Genomic DNA, 16,173 nt, shown 5'->3' on the forward strand with positions numbered 1-16,173 from the left:
CCTAGAAATTTATCAGGGTTTTCAATCCATTTTCACACATACTTGGATTTTTTTGTATTATTTACGAGTCTTATAGTGATATCACACACTAATATGTAGGATTATAGCAAGAGTTTGTTTGTTTGCATACAGGACGTTTCAAAATGAATTTATGGGTTCTAAGGCTCTGTAGCATATATTACATTCACCTTACAATTATAAATAATACATCAAATGAAAGAGCAGCTGAAACAGTTTTTCGTACAAGTGTTCAGTGTGACCATCATTCACCTGACACCGAGTCGGTATGGGAGTTCTTCCCATACCGTGCTCAATGGGTCTGGTATTATTGTTGCAACAACGCTGTTTCTAAAATCAGGTGGGTCAGCGGATAGCCAAGACTCATACATAAGATCCGTTATGGATCCCCATATGCAAAAGTCTCATTGAGTCAGCTCGTGTATGAAGATGAAGGTCATGCAAAACAAGCTCAGGCATTTGGCCCCTTGCAGCAAATCCAGCATTAAGGTACAACGTCATCTAACCACGCACGTACTGAGTTATGCCAATGAGGAGGCGCGCCATCCTGCTGTCAAATAAAGTTCTGTGGTTCAGCTTCTTCCAGTTGAGGAAAAGAGCCATAATTGAGAGCATCAAGATAAGAAACACCAGTTATAGTTGCATCACTGAAAAGGAAAGGCTCCTCATAAACGTTCTGCCGGGACATGGCACAGAGAAATTCAGCTTAGTCCCTTTCCATCTATACCGTCTCATGGGGATTTGTTGACCCCCAGATGCGCACATTACTTGTGTTCACATTTCCACTTAAATGAAATATCGATTCATCACTGCAGATGACACGATCCAGAAAATCTTCATCGCCATGCAGCAACATTTCGGTTGCAAAGTTAGCATGTAAACCATTCTCTGTAGGCTTTGGAGCTTGTAACAATTGCAAACGATAAGGACATAGTTGTAGGCGTCTCCTTAAAACTCCACACAGATGTCACTGGAACTGCTAATCACTACTAGCCTTCCGAATGATTTCTTGGGGCTATGCGTGAAAGGCTCTCACTCGTTCAACATGTTGTTCAGTCACTCTTGGCTCTCTCTATTCTCTTTCCTTTGTGTACAAGCACACAAACAAAACTGTCTGAGTTGCTCTTTCATTCGATGCAATTTTTATAATTGTAAGGTGAATGTAATAGATGCTACAAAGCCTTAAAACCCGTATATTCATTTTGAACCACCCTGTGTTGTGCTGTGTGTGGCACGTTGATTGTAATTACATGTCTTCTTACTCTTTTTTATTCTGCTTGGGACCACTGTTTTCCAAAAATGACATCGCCCATACATAAGCATGTATTAGTATATGTATTAAAATATATAACTATTAAAATAATTAAAATATTAAAATCATAATTGTTGGAGAAGGAGAGGTGCTTGTCCCTAACCATGTCGGTCGTGTCAAAAACGATTACACATACATTGTTTAAATAATGCAGACTTTCCTACCATTGCTGGGATGATAGGCTAGTGTAGTGCTAGCAGCTCGATTTGGTTCAGATGCTGAGGCCAGAATCTCCATACTCTAGGCAGTCTGGTAGGTGAACCCCTTTCTACAAGGATCTCATGACACAGCACCAGTTTTGGTGGTTACTTGTAGCACTGTGCTAATTCATGAGTACCATATCTACAAGCGCCTTTGGTGGACAATCTTGTAAATCGATAAAACTGTAATACTTACAGAAGTTTGGCTTGTTATCATACACTAGTGTCTTACATCATACATTTGATTCGTATTTACAAAAAATTTGTGGAATATGTTGTGGTGTCATTGTTCCTACCAGTAGGGGAAAGTGCTCGTCTTAACACACATACTATGGTGTTACACACGCTGGAAACGTATGGATCACTTAGCAAGAGTTTATTTGTTTATATATTGCTCTGTGGTATTTCTTTAATAACTAAAGTCTTGCAAGGGTGTGTTTGTTGTTAAGTAATGCACTGTGGTAATTGGTTAACATCATATTTTCATAGAGATGTCAGTATTCGAAAAAAATGTAAGAATTACAAAAAATTAATACACAATTGCAACTAATTACAAGATTATTTACATGTATTCTTATCCATCTGGGGATGGTGGCTGGTCTCTGCTCCCAACACGAATGATAACATTTGCATGACTGGAATAACAATAAAATTAATTTGTTACCTAAAGCATCGACTCCACGCCAACCAACACAATGCAGTGAAACAGCATCAAGAAGACGCTGACCCTTGTGCCCATGGAAAGGGCAGGCAGCGCCACCTCCAGGTAGACAGAGTTCAGCAGCTGTGTCTACATCTCTACATCTACATCTACATCTACAGTCAACGCTGATTTAACCAGCTGGCCATCGCTGCTCGGCCCAGTGCGGCCGCAGACTTCTAGAGCACCAGTACTGAGTAATAGGAAGACATTAGTTAGCCTGCGTTCAGCGAATAGCAATAGAGAGTAAAGTGCTTGTATGAAGGAGACACGGGAGGCACAAGAAGATACGTTTGTTTTCTTTTTAGAAATAAAGTGTTCATTTAAAGTTCAAATGGCTCTGATCACTATAGGACTTAACAGCTGTGGTCATCAGTCCCCTAGACCTTAGAACTACTTAAACCTAACTAACCTAAGGACATCATACACATCCATGCCCGAGGCAGGATTCGAACCTGCGACCGTAGCAGTCGCGCGGTTCCGGACTGAGCGCCTTAACCGCGAGACCACCGCGGCCGGCAGTGTTCATTTAATCTTCAAGTGTTTTGTACAGATCTTTTTGGATTCCTGCCAGTAGGCTTCGCAAATTCTCTCCTTCCTTTTTTGTGTCCATGCTGACTCCCACAGTAGTCGACACAAAATCTGGTGACAAGGATTCGAGAGCTAACGCTGCATTTGTTCTACGCCACTCCTTCACAGCTCGTCAATAATACTGCTCTCTTTTCTTTCGATGGGCCATTGCTATTACTTGTGTATAATTACTTATTTCAGCGGTCCTCTCATTAAAATGTCTTCTAACCCCCCTCCTCCCCCTACAACACCTGTGAATATGCCTCCGGCTGCTCTTGGCTTTGATCTAATTCAGTTTATTCAGTTTCAAAACAAACAAATGTCACTGTTGATGGCAGCATTCCAGCAGCCCGTTTTATTGCACGTGGCACTGCTGCGTCCACTCCGCCACAACAGCCAGCCAAATCCACAGCACCACGACCGTGCATTCCACCATTCTGAGCTTTCGGTGAACAACAAAAAGGAATGAAACGAATACTGCACTCACTTCAGTGCTCGTTTGGCTACTCATGAAGTGCAAAGTATTGTGAAACGTTATTTTTTCTTGTCAATGGCCGACACACGAGTTTACAGCCTCGCTCAGAAGTTATTCCCAACTATTATGCTGGAGTTGTTAGATTTTGAAGATTTACTTTCTGCCCTCACTAAGTATTATGAGGATGAAGTACATGTTGCTGTAGCTTGTTACAAGTTCTTTCTGTTGCGGAAAAATCCAGAACAGACATACCATTAGTGGGTCACTGAATTTCTGTGTTTTACAAGACAGTGTCGTATTCAGTGTAGCTGTGGACAGTATTATAATTAAACAATGATTCGTGATGCGATTAGGTACAATGTACTAGCAAATAGGATTCGTGAAGAAATTCTCAAACATTCTGATCCTGCCTGGACTCAAGTGTTACACATTATTGAATATTAGGACTCGTGTGACGGTGCCGCGGGAAATTTTTACGTACCCCCCCATTTGCACTATAATGCAAAGTGAAAAACAGGTATGGCATTGCAACTGACCACTGCACGCATATGAGCCACTGCGCCACGGCCAGAGTATACAAGAATCAACGAGTGTGTCTGCTGTAAAGGCATGCCCCCATTGCTTTTCTACACGTAAAAGACAACATTGCCCTTCGCAGAACGTGACTTGCTTTCCTTATGGAAATCTGTGTGCGAGCAATAGAAATAACTGTGCCCACACTCGCTCTCGAAGTGCAGGGCACCGTCACAGTCAGTGTATGTAGTTTTTACTATACCTGCTACTGGTACTAATAATGATCAGATTCTTTATGTGTCTTCACCTTGCCCAAGTGCTGTGCAATGGCAGTCAGACAAACTGTTTGTGAACTCAGTCACTGCCAAACACTATGTGTAACTTCAGTGAGACACTGGCGCTTCCGTTACATTGCTGAATCATGCCACTTATGAGCAGTTCTGCTCACCACAGTTGACGAAACCTTGCAGACCAGTTACTGTGTATAATGATTAAGACATTCCATTGCTTGGTACATGTAGTTTGCCTGCCATATTCCAGTCTCACACCAGAACTGTGACATTTACAATTTTACGTCCGAAAGACTTAAAATATTTTTGGGTTAGGTTCAATTTTTTTTTTCTTTTTGTCTTCGTATTCAGGACAATGTACTTTCTATTTCTGCTTTCAACCCAAAAGGCAGAGTTACTCAGTTGATTGCGGAGTTTCCTGATTTATTTTCTGAAGGACTGTCCAGAGCAAATAATTTTGTGGTGCAAATTACACTGAAGGACATACGCGCAAGCTAAGGTTTTTCGAGGGCATCCCATCCCTCATGTGCTTAGAGACAAAGTTGCAAGTGAACTTCAGGAATGGCAAGACAGTGGTGTTATTGTTCCTATACAGGCTAGTCAATGGGCTTCACGCTCAGTATTCTTACCAAAGACTTCTGGAATACTTTGTCTTTGTGTTGACTTTAAACCCACTGTGAATACACAAACAGTAATTGATACTTACCCGTTGCCTCACCCCCAGGAATTAATTGACAGGCTTCGTGCGAGCTGCTATTTTTCAAAAACTGATGTGATGCGTATTTACAAATTCCGCTAGGTGAGGAGTCTCAGAAGGTGTTTGTGGACAACACATTTAGGGCTCTTTAAATTTTTGCACTTACCCTTTACTGGCGCTTCTGTGCCTGCCATATTCCAACGCTACTTAGAACAGCTTTCTGTAAAAGTTATTTCTGTTTAAATTACTTGGACGATATTGTAGTCAGGATATACACCTCAGGTCACATATCAGTTACCTTTGTATGCTTTTTCAACTACTTTCAGCTGCAGGTTTGAAGTGACACCTGGAAAATTGTGCATTTTTTTTGGACTGAAATTGAGTATTTGGGCCATGTTCTTAATAGCCAAGGTCTTTACCTGGCCATGAGGGACCTCCTTGCCTCATGGAACGTGACGGAATTGCAATCAGTTCTCGGGAAGGTGACATATTATATCCAGTTTATGCCCAACGCAGCCCAGATCTCGCCTCCAGAAGAATATGCCTCTTATTTAAACCAAAGAGAGTCAGAATTCCAACTAAAAAATGCCTTCAGAATGAGATTTTCACTCTGCAGCGGAGTGTGCGCTGATTATGAAACCTCCTGGCAGATTAAAACTGTGTGCCGGGCCGAGACTCGAACTCGGGACCTTTGCCTTTCGCGGGCAAGTGCTCTACCAACTGAGCTACCCAAGCACTCCGTCAGGAAGTTTCAAAAAAATGCCTTGTTTAGTGCCTTTTGTTTGGACCAAACAGAGTCAGGACGCATTCTGGTGACGGGTGTCTTGTTCATTTCTTTCCCGCTAAGCCTGTGATTTTGGCAGTGGATGATACTTTGTACGAAATTAAAGCCGTGCTCTCGCACAGATTTGGTTCACAGGACAGACTGGTCCCTTTCGCTTCCAAATTATTGACCATGACTCAGTTTAACTATTCCCAAATCGAGAAGGAAGGGCTCGCTATTATCTACTTCATTACAAAGTTCAACAATTATCTGTCTGGTCTTAAATTTTATCTAGTGGTGGACCATAAACCACTTCACTCCTTGTTTCATCTATCCAAACCTGTTCTGCCACACACAGCTCAGAAACTGCAATTTTGGACTTTGTTATTGTCACAGTATCAGTACGAAACATTGTACCAGCCCATGTTGAAGCATTCAAATGCTGATGGCCTTTCTCGCTTTGCTATTGGTCCTGATTCTGAATTCGATACTACTGCCACATCTTGTTGTCAGATTGATGAGCAGGACACTGAACTTTTACAAACTTTTCCCCGTCACTATAGAAAAATGTCATGAGCCACAGAAGCAGACCTCCACTTGAATCTTTTGTTGCACTACATCCGTAATGATTGGCCTCATTCAGTGACAAATATTTAGAATTCTTTTTTGCGCTGATATTTTGCTCGTCGGCATAGCCTCTCTGTCCAGTACAGTGTGATCTTAACTGCAAAATGACTCTGAACAATTGAGTGTACTTATTCCTGAACTGTTGCAAAAAGTTGTGTTGTAATTGCTCCACCAAGGACATTGGGGAACTGTATGCGCAAAACAGTTAGCACGTCAGGACTGTACTCGGCTGGGCATGGACACACACACTGAATAGATGACGTCATAGAGCTGTGCTCATGCTGAAAATCTATTGACATCACCACAAACCTTTTCCGCCTGGCCAACGTTTCAATCGATATGACAATGAATACATATTGACTCTAATGGTCCCTTTTGGAACACTCGTTGACTAATTGATGTGAATTCTTTTAGAAAATATCCGTTTGCAGTGCCTATGAACTTTACTACGTTGTATAATACTATTCAGGCTGTCATCTATTTTTGTTTGGAAGGTTTGCCCGATGTGTTGGTTACTGACATCGGACCGCAGACTCAAGACTTTGCACAGATTTGTACAGCCAATGATATCACTCACATTAGCAGTGCTCCATTTCATCCTCAGTTCAACAGAGAATCTAAATGATTTGTGCATACATTCAGGCAACAGATGAACAAACTATGTGCCTCTCACACACGGGAGAAAGTGCTGCTGCTTATCCTCACAAAGTACCTCTCCCAGCTCCAGGACAGTGCGTCACCGGCAGAAGTTCTACAGGGCAGGCGCCGTCCCATGCTGCTCCAGTTGCTGCACCTAACATAGCACACAGCGTCTGCCATGCTGTACAAGCATCGCTTTGCACTTAATATTCTGTTCTTTTCAGAGTTTTTATTCACACTATGTGCTAGGAGAGAGAACGATTCTTTGACATTTGGGCGCTTGTATGTATTTAATTCAGGGTCCTGCTTGGTTGCTGCACCACCATCAGAGTCAGATTTGTGCTTGTCGATTGTGAGATTCTTACACAAATTTTCTTTCCCCAAATTTGCATTCTGCTGGAATCTTGTGGTCAGCACAGTTGCGCCCTCTTGATCCTTTGGCACCACCTGTGGAACAAATCGATCTGGACCCATCACCCTTGCCACCACAACAGCCCAACTTCCCAACGCTCATCCCAGCATTCGATATGGACCCAGCGGTGCATGGTGGGGCATGGCCATGGATGCAGCGTTAGTTCCATTTGTGGGGGGGGGGGGGGGGGCGAATGTGAAGTCTTAGAGCATCGACAGCATCCTGATCAGCGAAGCGCCACGAATCAGCAACAAGATGGTGCTGACCTGCATGCCAGTGGTAAGAGCAGGCAGTGACACACCTCCAGGAAGGTAGAGCTCAGCACCACCTGTCCATGCTGATTTAACCAGCCGCCCATCGCTGGTCGGCCCAGTTCAGTTGCACACTTTGAGAGCATCGGTATTGAGAAGCAGCAAGACATTAATTAGCCTGTGTTCCGCAAGCAGTAATTGAGAGCAAAGTACTTGTATCTAGGAGGCACAAGAAGATAAGTTTGTGTTCTTTTTGAAATAAAGTGCTCATTTAACCTTCACGTGTTTTGTACAGATCTCTTTGGATTCCTGGCCACAATAACAAATACTTCCAGCCTGATCCTCTCACTACATGACACGTACTTCAAATGAGGAGCAATAGAAGACAACTGTTAAATATTTCACATTGTTCCGATACTTTTGAGCAAAGGTAGCATTGTGGTCGGCTGAGAGCATCGTGTTGTTGATATAAAGCAACACATGACATTGATGTGACGTGGCACAGATGTGAAATCAAAGCAGTAGGACAAAACCACTGTAGTTGGAATAATAATAAAATTAATTTATTATAATTATATTATTATTATTATTTATAACAAATACCGACTTCCTGGTGCCAAATAGAACCGATCTGCTCCCTATGCTGAACAGAAGAAGATTGATGTCACAAACACAGTTGCTCTAGTTATAAAGTACTAGGAGGGGGAGGAGGGCTTTAACTTCTGCAGGTGGGAGGAGTAATGATTGATCTTGAATGAACCACAAATGTGTACATGGACCGAGTTTCCACAAGTCTTGTCAGTTGTTTAATCCCATTATAACCAGCATGTCTCAGGTGCTGGGACAGGCCGGAGGTGAGAGGAGGGAGGATGACCTTGAATGTACCACATACAAGTGCATGAACAGAGTTCCCTGAAGTGTTATCAGTGGATTGAATCAGTTATAACCAGCAGGGCCTAGTGTGAGGGCAGCCCTATAGCAAATATTTCACTATAATCGAACATACTTGGATATCCTACAACCTACTTGCTTGTAGAACCCAAAATACCGGTAGATACGTCTGCCTATGATGGTAACATGTTCAGTAAAGTTCTACATTGATGCCATGTGACAAACATGAAATGTCAAACTGGATTTGCGACTGGGTAGGAGATTTTCCAACAAATTTTATGTTGTTATTAATGTAGACGAAAGTTCAGATTTAAAAGTAGTTCCATGTGTTCCTGTAGAGAAGATTATTATAGCTTTTAGCAATGGTGTTATTTGGCACAGGGATCATAGTAGTGGCCTGGATGATCACTCACATAGTAAGCCATTGTGCAGTTCTAAAATTAGAGTAGGGTACGACTGGCACACTTCCGTCTGCATTCTGAACTGATGACGTGGAGCTGGCCAATTCAGACTAGTACTGTGCAGCTGAAAGCGGGTGGGAACACAGGAACAAGTGGCCCACTGGAGCGTCTACCGGTCAATTGTGAATACGGCATGTGCGCTGTAATTGTGTAAGGCTTACAGCAGTGGACTCCTTGTCTTGGTGGGAAGTGGTGCGATGTGTCACTGGCGATGTTACAGTGGCTACAGTGTTGGCACAGCCACAGCCTATTATCCTCCAAGCACAGCACTGGTGCAAGTGCACACCTGTCCCAGTCCTATCCCACTACACATGACACTGACAATTATTTGACAACTGTAGATGTTGCACCAGCGAGCTGCGTAATTTTAAAGTTAGAATAACCAATCTGACAACCAGAGCTTTTTAAACTTCTTACCATTCTAAACTTGGGACAAGTGTATTTTGAAGTTTCTCGCCATTTTAAGCTTAGGAGAACTAACTAAAAACTTAGGTGAGGTAAATGGTTTAAACTGTCATGTTTGAGGGGTGTGGTGGATTGTTAGCTGTAGCATTAGAGTAGGGAAGCTGTTTATCCTTTACCAGTAGTTATTTAAGTGTAGCATAAGAAACTGTGGCATCAGTGGGGGAAACCCCAGGGGCTATCCTTAATTCCTTAAGTGGCTTGACTGTGATATATGGCCATACACAACTGAGTGAATAATAGCTTGAGGAAAACATGTCCAGTGGTTTTCCATGTCAGTGGTAAATAGCAGATAAGTTCAGACTGCTTACTTCCACTTTGTCCTAGTATGCAGAGATAGCCACCACGCATTCTGATGTCGTAGAACTGTGCCAGTATCTCTGGTCATTCATCTTGGACTCTGTACTCAGCACAAGTGACGTTTTTCTACCAACATGACAATGCACAACCTTGAATTTGCCACTGTTTCTCCATCTTTTATATCCTGTGATATATACTTCGTAGAACAATACTCTTTCAGTAGTGCCAGCATGGGAGCAGAGTAAAACACACTAGGAAAAATTGGGGTGTTTTTTAATTCCCTGCCAAAATTTGAATTTCCCGCCATGTTATATACAGGAAAATTGACCTATAAAGAAAAATCTGACAGCATTGCATGATGTCATAAGGGAGGGGAAAGGATGGAGAAATGTGATGAAATTACTGATGACATCATGAGGGGGGGGGGGGGGGGGGGAAGTGGTGATATCCTATGTTCCAGAATGCACTGTTATTATTGTACTATGGTCCACATGCAAGATACTGAAATGCTGATGTCACTGATAGATTATACTTGTTACCAACAAAAAATGAAATCCAGCATTTTATGAGTACCTAGGCAATATGTAAAATACCAAAAATCATTATAAATCATATGAAGTGTCTCTTACTTAATATTTTGCGTAGAAATTTAATAGAATGCCGGTTTCGTTTAAGACAATACATCAAAGAAAGGCAATTTAAAGATTTTGACAGTTCCAAGATCGACAGATATAATCGTTGTAACAGTTCTGCCCAGATCGGTTGGAGGTCAGTTATTTCAGAGTGTCACTTTCGCAAAGATGGCGGTTGTACACAATGATCATGAAAATGTTGTGGTCAGTGATCGTGCAATGAAACAAAGATTTTACAGACAGTTACAGATAATGACGAGAAATTCTTCAAGAGACTGCGTTTTTCTTATAACGAAATAATAAGGGATCTGAGTAAAGCCAAGTCTATTGAAAGAAAGCATCATTATGTGTCAATGAAGAAGTACACTATAATGGACGTTCAGGTAATATAGGTGCTATACAGCCGCCGAAGTAAACATTTCGTGAATTTTATGTTAACCTAGTTTTCAATAAATATATAAATTTCTGGTCTGGATGTGTTATTTCATTGTAGCTCTATAGCTTGTCGATGTCCATCGCATTTTATAAAGTACCTAGGCATTCTACACATTTCCTAGGAACAGTATTAAATTAAAATTAAGTTTAACATCTTGCCATTAAGTTCTAGGCATTCTGTATACTCCCTCGGCATTCTATACAATGCCTTGGTTTGACATACTCTTTTGTCATTGTCTGAACTTTCTCGTCGGCTTCTTGTTAAGACTGTTTTGAGAACGATGTAGTGAGTTCTGAAGTTCCTCTCATGACCGCACGTCACTCTCTTCAGTAACATGCCCATTTTTCGTCTTAGCTAATCGGAAGGTTACAAGGCAATCCCCTCTTCCCCATTATCTCGGATTCCCATCCCCACTCTCCCGCTCTCCTCCTCTAGGAGGAGGAAACATGTCTATCTATGTACCGTTGCTGGTACAGACACCTAGCCTGCGGTCCAGCAAGATGTTCGCAAAGTGGCTCACCCTCGCAGGTGCATTTAAAGGCTGTCAGTATTGTACAGATGTCACATGTCTATGTAAATGAGAGCCAAGTCTGCCTCTCGGAAACCGTAGAGTGTCGCAGAAATAGTTGACAGTCACTTTTGTTGTTGTAAGAGCTTTCCTGAGGTCTCATCTTGTCTGCATGGAAATTCTTGCCCTAACAGAACCTGTTTACGAAAGTAGTCCAGAATGACACCGAATCATTCTTCCTGATGGTCCTAACGAGGCTTCCCATGCTACCCTTCCTGTAAATCGTGACGTCCTGCTTTCAAGATGTATCTCAGAAACGGAAAACGTTCTCGCCGCTAAAAGCCTTCATTATGTCTATGCATGCTTGCAAAAACACCGTTAATCATAAAAGCATTTTGTTTGGAGAGAGAGCACTGTCTAAGCATAGATGGGGGAAATTAGAACAATTACACAAACAGAATATGAAGCACTGTCCTATAGAAGAGGAAAAGGCTGGAATTTTCAGTGTCCTAGAGCTACTGGTGTGGTGATGTCCTAATGCCACAATGGTGGATGAGGGACAACATGCCGCCAGATAAAGATGGTGTGCTTCAACTTTCTTTGGGGACTTGAACATCACATTACTCTCAGAACATTCCATAGATACCTTGCAATCATCTTGCTCAAACCAGTCAGTAGAGGCTCCTATGTTCCAGCTAAAAAGATGCATAGAGTCTGTAGCGATGACTTAAAATCTTTAGAACAGACTCTCACTTATGATTAATGAAGGACTAGGCCCAAGTTTGCACATATAATAAATTTTATTGTAGTGTAGTTCCTCAGCACATGTTCACATTCCTTCGTACTCAAAATTTACTGTACAATTTACATTCATTACACTCTTTATCCTTTAGCAAACAAATTTTGAAACAAATACGATCTCTATCAATTCTCTTTAAACCATTTCAGTAACACCAAAAATTTAAGCAAAGGCTTTCGAAGTGAACTGAGAAAGAAACTCGCCTCACAACCAGGCTAAAGTTTACCTTTCCCTTAAATAAAATATACTAAAAAACTCAACGTTAAAAAGACACAAGCATAATTGCATTTAAAAAACATATTTACCCAATTAATAAAATTATTGAACGCTCAACATTGTCTTAGCAAACCTTGAACAAAACAAAATTTCTGCAAGCTTAATTACCACACATTTAAGCATAAGCTACTCAGACAATTATAGCTCAATAAGAATGCTAAATTACAGGAAGAAAATACAATTTAGAATTTGACAGTCCTGCTCTGGACACATGCCCTTCTTTCTCTCCGAACAGACCCACACGACTCGCGTACTTTCTCTGGGCCAAGGTACATAAACATTGAAACCAGAATAAGAAAGCCTTCTGCTATTAAAAACATTTCTACCCACGGCCTTATACACACTTTGCAGTCTTTAACATGCAAATAAAACACAATAAAATAGTAGCCCTACAATTAAGAAAACAACCCTTAACAATTACACATCTCTCTTTAACTAATGAAAAGAACATTCACTGATATACACATGCGAAAACCAAAATGCCTCTTTCGCAACCAATTAGCATGTCCCGGCTTACTCGATTATCAATTAACGACAAGTAATGAGCAGCACCAGTATCATAATCTGAATCTGAACTGAGAAAGTGTTTATAGGACAAACGAGCCTGCGCAGTTCTTTAATTTTTGCGATAACCACAGTTGTCGTTGGAATGATGCTCACTACAAAGATTATCGGTAAGACTGAAACTCCAGCAGATGGAAACGGAGCCCCATAACCAACGTCTGAGGGCCGGAGAGCAGATCAACGTCCGGTGTTAACACCGAGGCAGTCCAGCCGTCACTCGCCTCTCTCGCACACTGTGCTCCAGCCGCAGCACTCGACAGTTGCGCCTCCTGGTCGCTCAGTTCCGTCAGCCTCCCTGCTTGCCTCGGACATGCGCTATACACCCAGCCAGTGCGAGACAAAACCGATACTGGCTAGCTTACATATTCTTTGAACCAGAGGAGATAGATTCTCTTACCTCGATGTGAACACATCACGGACTATCTAAAATTTTACTGTAGCAGATAGGTTCAAAAAAGGTAACTGGTTTCGAGATATGAGACTGCCAGAAATATGATTCACTAGTGGCTGTAATCATGCAAAGACTTCTCCATAGGATCTAATTCCAGTATATGGTTGAATGGAAAGACTTGATTCCAAATCGCAGACAGCATTTCTACAGCAGAGTGTAGCACTAGAGATATGGAAAGCCTGTCTACATTTCTCATGACCTCAATCAGCACAGCATGTACTGTATGCGATCCTTCTCAGTCAACCATCGCCTATAACCCAGTGGATATATTACAGAACCTCTGACATGGAATCGAGACAGAATGTGTTGCAAATACTGAAGAAATGCCTAGCAGCGGCATGAGGGAGTTGCAAAATAGCTACTTCATGCCATGTTCCTTAGTTGAATCACTTTCTAAATTTGGTAATTTTATCACAAGGTTAAACCCGTCGGCGGCGTGCAACCGCACTGTTGGTCTGATAATATACACTCCAGGGATCACCTTCTATATTCAGAGACGCGGTATTTGTCTGGAAAGACCACTTCATTCGTAGCTCATGCCATATCTCGATTTACGAGGGCTATCCACAAAGTACATTACGTTTTCGTTTATGTCCGTTAAGGGCGGGGCTGGCGCGGCCATCTTGGTGTTATGGCATTCCGCCGCTCAGTCGGCATCCTGCCGTGCTAGTGAGATGTTCGTGCTATACTCCGTTGAGTTACTGTGACAGTTTGAAATGTCAGCGTTAATTGAAAATGCCGCGAAGTGTGAAGTGCGTGCTGTAATAAGGTTTCTGACTGCAAAAAACTGTACACCAATAGAAATCTATCGGCAGCTTTGTGAAGTGTATGGGGACAACATAATCACTGAAGGTGGAGTGCGTCAATGAGTCATAAAATTTAAAAATGGCCGAACTAACGTTCACGACGAAGAGCGAAGTGGAAGACCCAGCATAGTGACTGCTGAACTTGTCGAAAAAGTCGATGCCGCGGTCTGTGAAAACCGTAATTTCACAATAACGGAACTCTCAATGAGTTTTCCACAAATTTCACGAAGTTTGTTGCACGAAATCATTATCTAAAAGCTTGGTTACCACACGTTTTGTGCAAGATGGATACCAAAAATCTTGACAGAGATTCACAAAAATCAGCGAATGGCTGCAGCGTTAACGTTTTTGGACTCTTACGAGAAAGATGGCGACTCATTACTCGATCGCATCGTTACTGGTGACGAAAAATAGGTTAAGCCTGTGAACTGGAGACAAAATTGCAATCAATGCAGTGGGGGCACACAAATTCCCCCCAAAAACTCAAGAAATGCATGCAGACAATGTCGGCAAGGAAGGTGATGGCGACTGTCCTTTGGGCCAGAAAAGGTGTGATTTTTGTGGATTTCCTGGAAAGAAGCACTACAGCAAACTCTCAAAGGTATTGCCAAACTCTGCATAACCTCAGAAGAGCAATACAAAACAAGCGCAGGGGAAAGTTGGGCTCAAAGATCTTGCTGATTCACGACAACGCCCGGGCCCACACGGCAAATGCCACTTGTGAAGTTCTCGAATCTTTTAAGTGGGAGTTGTTTCCTCATCAGCTGTACAGTCCCGACCTGGCACCGAGCGACTTCCACTTATTCCCAGCAATGAAGAAGTGAGTGGCTATGCAGCGTTTTGATGACGACGCACAGCTTCAAGAAGAGGTAACCACGTGGTTGAAGGCGCAGGCGGCCGAATTTTACGATGAAGGAATTTCCAAGCTCGTCCATCGCTACGATAAGTGCCTTAATTTAAATGGCAACTATGTAGAAAAGTAATATATAAGTGTGGCTTTCATCTGTATATAATAAAAAAATTCTAATACTTTATTTATTTTTAATTCCAAAACTTAATGTACTTTGTGGATAGCCCTCGTATAAAGCCAGTATAGCTTTTAACATGGATAATTGTGTGCGCTGGTAGAACCTAGACCGATTGTGACAGTAACATGGTCGTTGCGATGGCAGCTTGTAAGACGATTATGCCTCTCCTTCCATGACACAGTGGTACCACTCGCAAGAAAAACTTATGAGACATGTCCACACGTCGCTGGTTTTCGCTCAATATTTTTTAGTATCTCCAGCAATCAGTTACTGGCGAAGTATTGTACTTAGTAGGAGGGGATGCGTGATAGGTTCGCCTTGAGCATCAGGCTTATAAAGTATGTGTGTGTGTGTGTGTGTGTGTGTGTGTGTGTGTGTATGTGTTCCAACATATGATTATGTCCTGTCGTAAGGGAATGTATGGATTTGATGTGGAATACTGCGATAGCCGTGAAAGGAATGAAAGATTTTTTTTTACTTGGAAAAGTATGTCAAGACATAATAATGGTACAGATACTTTTATTTCCAGGGATAAGCGGTCAGCAGGGTTTATTTCTGATACTTGGCTCACTGACGAATGTCGTCCAATTGAAACCGTGATTATAATATTTAACTCTACGCATAGCGATCAAATATGTATGTGGCTGGTTTCCTAGGACGATTATGTCTAGGGGTGCGTGGCGTGCAGCGGCGGTGGCCTGTGGCGGAAATGAGTCACATGTCCTGGTAACAGCAGGAGCTGTCCAAATGGAGAGGCCTGTTGGTATACATGTATGTACCTCACCTAACCGTGTCGTCCTCTAGACAGCTGAATAGCAAACTATTATTCAGTATGTGTTGGGCAGCCTTCGTGATCGTGTGTGTTCTCCATGGAAATTTGAGAAGATTCAATATCGACGTGTGTGTTCTCCATGGAAATTTGAGAAGATTCAATATCGACGTGTGTTTGCACTGGACCACTATTCCCTTCCATGTAAATTGTCTGGTTGACTGCTTCTGCAAATTTCCCACATTGATTTATTTGATATAACAACGATTACTGTGTTGTGTGCATCTAGCAAGTGAAAGATGGGTGGAAGGCACGTTTTCTGG

At 42.1% G+C, this 16,173-nt stretch overlaps 1 protein-coding gene and 1 non-coding gene across 2 annotated transcripts in view; both read right to left on the reverse strand.

Moving 5' to 3' along the window:
• LOC126329244 (sushi, von Willebrand factor type A, EGF and pentraxin domain-containing protein 1) overlaps positions 1 to 16,173 on the reverse strand; it is a 505,108-nt gene that overhangs the window by 20,699 nt on the left and 468,236 nt on the right. The gene's annotated exons all lie outside the window — the stretch shown is intronic.
• Trnas-cga (transfer RNA serine (anticodon CGA)) lies at positions 5,437 to 5,511 on the reverse strand. The gene has a single exon. It is a non-coding gene; the product is annotated as a tRNA-Ser (tRNA).

Source organism: Schistocerca gregaria, chromosome 2 (assembly GCF_023897955.1).
Source record: "Schistocerca gregaria isolate iqSchGreg1 chromosome 2, iqSchGreg1.2, whole genome shotgun sequence".
NCBI lineage: Eukaryota > Metazoa > Arthropoda > Insecta > Orthoptera > Acrididae > Schistocerca > Schistocerca gregaria.